Source organism: Frankliniella occidentalis, unplaced genomic scaffold, assembly GCF_000697945.3.
Source record: "Frankliniella occidentalis isolate FOCC.00 unplaced genomic scaffold, Focc_3.1 Scaffold196, whole genome shotgun sequence".
Classification (NCBI taxonomy): domain Eukaryota; kingdom Metazoa; phylum Arthropoda; class Insecta; order Thysanoptera; family Thripidae; genus Frankliniella; species Frankliniella occidentalis.
In genome coordinates, this window is record NW_026267322.1 from 125476 (window position 1) to 129867 (window position 4392).

General features: G+C 48.6%; 1 long non-coding RNA gene across 1 annotated transcript in view; it reads left to right on the forward strand.

Annotated features, from left to right (window-relative positions):
- Positions 1 to 4392, forward strand: part of LOC127750486 (uncharacterized) — a 4670-nt gene continuing 278 nt past the window's right edge. The window contains exons 1-2 of the long non-coding RNA XR_008011710.1: positions 1 to 99; positions 2096 to 2496. This is a non-coding gene — a long non-coding RNA (uncharacterized LOC127750486). The remainder of the gene's footprint in view (positions 100 to 2095; positions 2497 to 4392) is intronic.

Here is a 4392-nt window from a genome sequence, read left to right on the forward strand (position 1 = left end):
CTGCGCCACGAGACACTGAACCTGGTCGACTTCTTTGCGGCCAACCTAGTGCACATCCTGGCAAGCTCATTCGCCAACACCTTCCTGGCCGTTGTCCAGGTTATTTTCGCTGCAATCAAAGCGAGGGGTGCCCAACTGCCCAAATCCAGAAAAATGTGTACACCGGATTACCAAATTGTAAAGATTACGAAGGCTGTATCAGCTTAAGTGAGTGCTGTGCGACAGCACAGCAACAGCACGACAGCACTACGGCCCCGAACACCCGATTTTCCCAATAAATCCTTCTATTTCCAATCAAAATAATATCAAGGTACAAAATTATGTATTTTCCCAGTCCAAAAAGTTGTGTTCGCGTTCCCTCCGCTCGCTAGATGGCACGCGCAATGCGCCCTGCCGCCCTGCCTACAGTCCTTCACATTTCCGATATCGTAGCGTTATTACACTTTTTGGATTCGGAAAATACATAATTTTGTACCTCGAGATTATTATGATTGGAAACAGAAGGATTTATTGGGAAAATCGGGTGTTCGGGGCCATAGTGCTGTCGTGCTGTTGATGTGCTGTCGCACAGCACTCGCTTAAGCTGATACAGCCCAAGGATTAAATCACCAATGATTACCAAAAATTACCAATGAATACTAGGTATGACTCGCCTGCATTCTAAATCGAAACAACTATTTTTTTGTCCCGAGAAAGATGCATTTTTTGTACACATTTTAGGTAATTCTTAATACTTTATCTTGCAAAGTTTCAAACTTGCTTTCTATGATTGGACAAATTATGTTTTTGTCCATAGGAGGGATGCAAATACGTCACATTATGGGCGTTTGCGTTTAGACAAGATGTGCACAAAAATGCATGTCTCAATCAACAAATATGTCATTTGAAAGGACCCTCAAGAGTGTGTAGATTACCAGTGAATACCAGTGATTACCAGTGATAACCAACTCCGTGTACACCTGATTACCACAGTTGGGTACCGTTTGAATCAGAGGCAATATCAGAGACTAGTGGGGGGGGGGGAGATATGCACTTCTTTCATACTTTTTCACCCATGAATTCTGTCTTAACGGTTAATCTGACTCTTACAGGTCTTGACTATAGGAATCCCCGTACCTTTTTACCCAATTTACGACATCCTGTTGGTGGTCCATCTTTTGCCTATACTGTACCGCATGCGGGCGCGCGGTCGCAAAAGACAGGAAGGGGTCTATGGATCACCCTGTTATGTCTCTTTACTTAAGAGAATTTTTAAAGTTTTTGTCGACACTTACTGGGTAAAAATGCTTACGGGCATGTTACTCAGCCGAAATTGAGTTTAAAGATCTAAAACGGATCTTAAATATATTTTCATACATAATAGATAAAAGTAAAGCGGTCTAGTTCTATGGCTTATCCGGGAATGCTCGATAGGGAGGGCTGACACTGTAAAAAATTCTGTACCCAGAGACAGATTCCAGACAGATTCATACCGATTGTCCTGTACTTCCATACTACGGTCAAAATCTGTTCGACTGGTATTTGACGGATAAAGACTCGACATTGCTTGAAAAAAATTTCCCTCCACAATAAAGTACAGTGCAAACTACAGGATTACACTGTTTTCAAAATTACCAGTTACATTCTGTAGTTTTTTACTGTTGTAATTTTTAACAGTAAATGTTGCCCGAAGGAACTGGTCTGTCGGTGGAGCTCCTACCTGGTCTTTAAAATTCAATTCCAGATTTTCTCTAGCACTCACTCAGAATTTTGTGCAAGTGTAATGGTATTAGTACAGATCACACAAAAATCATCCGTAATACTGATATCAGAACTAGAAACTTTTACCTTCGGGTAGAGACAGCGACTAGGGACTTTCCAAAAACCCAGAAAAATGGTTTGTTTCGAGTAAGTCTTTCCTTGTTTTAAGTGCACGCTGACACAAGACCAAATTTACTCTTGAAACAAGCTGATATTTTCTTTCGAAAAAGAGAAAAATATTATTCCAAAGACAAAATCGCATTTGTTTCAATGGTGAATTTCATCTTGTGGCAGCTTGCACATGAGTCAAGAAACTATTTGGGTGTGAGAATCACCACAGTATTCTTTGTTACAGTTGTTAATCAACGACGTAACAAACACTACTTATGTCATGCTGCTACCCGTCGTGGTCATCTTCCTCCAGCTGTCGTACTTCAGCCAGGAGTTGTCGGACTCCAGTCTGACGCTGAAGAGGTGCGCCTACGCCGCGGCGACCGGCGGCGCCGTGACCGTGGCCGAGGCCCGCGCCCTCCAGCTCGTGATCCTGGCCGCCAGCAGGCCGCCGGCCCTTGGCTGCCGGGGCCTGGGCCGGCTCAGCCTGGCCAACGCGGGCCGGGCCCTCCGCCAGGCCTACTCGCTGGTCAACGTTCTCAGCTCCAAGTTGTAATAGCACGTGGTGCAGTCTGCAGTTCGGCAAACTTTTCTGGATGTGCTGCACCGGATCATCCGCATGACCGGATGCAGGCGTGCGGACGGGTTGCGTACTTGTCCGACCAAGATGCACTACCAGAAAGAGTACGGCCTAGAACACCCACCCTGTATATGTCCGCGGAAACCTTCTCGATCCCCTTGAGACTTCTTTTGAAAACTTGAACCTACATTCTTCCCAGACTGCAGTCGGCTGCTCGCCGCGCGCACACCAGGCCATAGCATAGCTGGGCGCCATACGGTAGCGGGGAGGCTTATGTGGAATGGATCTCCACTCGACAATTATTTGCCTCCCCGGAAGTAATCTTTTTGCAAGACCAAGAGAGGCCGCGCGGGAAATATGTGCTGTGTCAGACGGAAGACGAATAAATTTTTAAAAAAGATATGCGTTTTTGTCGAGCGGAAACAACGATCGACTCGTGATTTTTTTCCTCGTGTACTACTTCTCTTATTTATGTGGAAGCGCGCAGCCATGGCGTCGCTAGCTGTACAAGTCTTTGATTAGTTTGAGAAATCACCCATCTGTCCGAAACTTATAATGTGTACCACGATCAATGCGCGCGTGCGCGCGCGCGCGCACACACACACATACACACACACACCACTATAGAAGCCTCTGTCACCTGCTTACACGCCAGTCGCCCTCACCGTGTCACCCCACGATGCAACTCAGCGTTTACCTGTCGTGGTTGTGCCTAGAGCAGCACCCTCTGCTGCGAGTCCTGCGCGCCGTCCTCAAGAGTAGGGTGAGATGTTAGAACGATTCGCCACGATTCGTATTGTTATAGGCTACCGCCCAGTACGTACCGTGCTCGTCTTCACCGCTTAAAGGCACTTTTGTGTGTGACATTCTGACACGGACTTCGAATCGAACGTGTTTCTCGCCGTACCTCTCTCGTTCGGCATACGTTCTACGCTATTGAAGTGAATCGTCCTGACAATGAGGCCAGTAGTAAAAAGTAACATGGAATCAAAATAACCTGGAGCGAGCTGCCGCGCCAGTGGTGATGAGAAGTGAGCCAATCTATATCCTTCCCATTTGTTTTTTTTTTTGTTTTTTTTTATTAATAAAACATTGACACTGCGAGTATATCTCATCCCGACGACGGCTCGCGTTTACCTGCTGGTTCCGTTTGTTGTGATTTGTTTAGCTTTTTACTCGGAATACCTCTCCCAAAGAATAATTGGGCTTGTCATGTTTAGTTGCCGATGACGTTCATGGGGCTCAGCTGCATTCTCGAGGGGATCGTCGCGCTCATGCAGACGACGGCCAGGACAACCTTGCCAGCGGTGAGCGCCGCGAGCGACTTCTACTCGGCGTACTCGTGTTGTGTCGTGGCCCGTCAGCCGCGCTTCTGGAACATCCTCAGCGAGGTGAAGAGACTCGTCCAGGTCATGGAGGACATACCGGGCGAGAAGGTGCGGTGGGCGACTGGGCGCGCGCGCATGGCGAGCAAAAAGAGGCGTTTGTACTCCCCCGCCCCTTTTGAACTTGCAGGTGTGGGCGGACTCCGCTCGCCGTAACATTGCAGTCATATTCAAAAGTGTCTTCGTCACCGCTGTAGTCATGTTGGGATGCATTCTGGCGGACATGCTGCTCTCCGACGAGCCGATGCTCTCCCTCTGGCCGTTCGTGCCCCACGCGGGGTCCTGGGGGTTGCTCGTCCGCAGCATGTTCTGGGGCGCCGCATCAACCGTCTGCTGTGTGACTCTCTTCCACGTGCTGGTCCCCCTGATATGCGTCACCACCACCGTGACTGCGATGCACCACGCCCTAGCGCAGCACCTCTTGGACTCGACCGGGAAGACTCCGGAGGTCGTCAGAGACGTCGTCAGACTGCATCAACAGCTGCGCCACGAGACACTGAATCTGGTCGACTTCTTTGCGACCAACCTGGTGCACATCCTGGCCTGCTCGTTCGTCGACGCCGTCCTGTCCGTTGT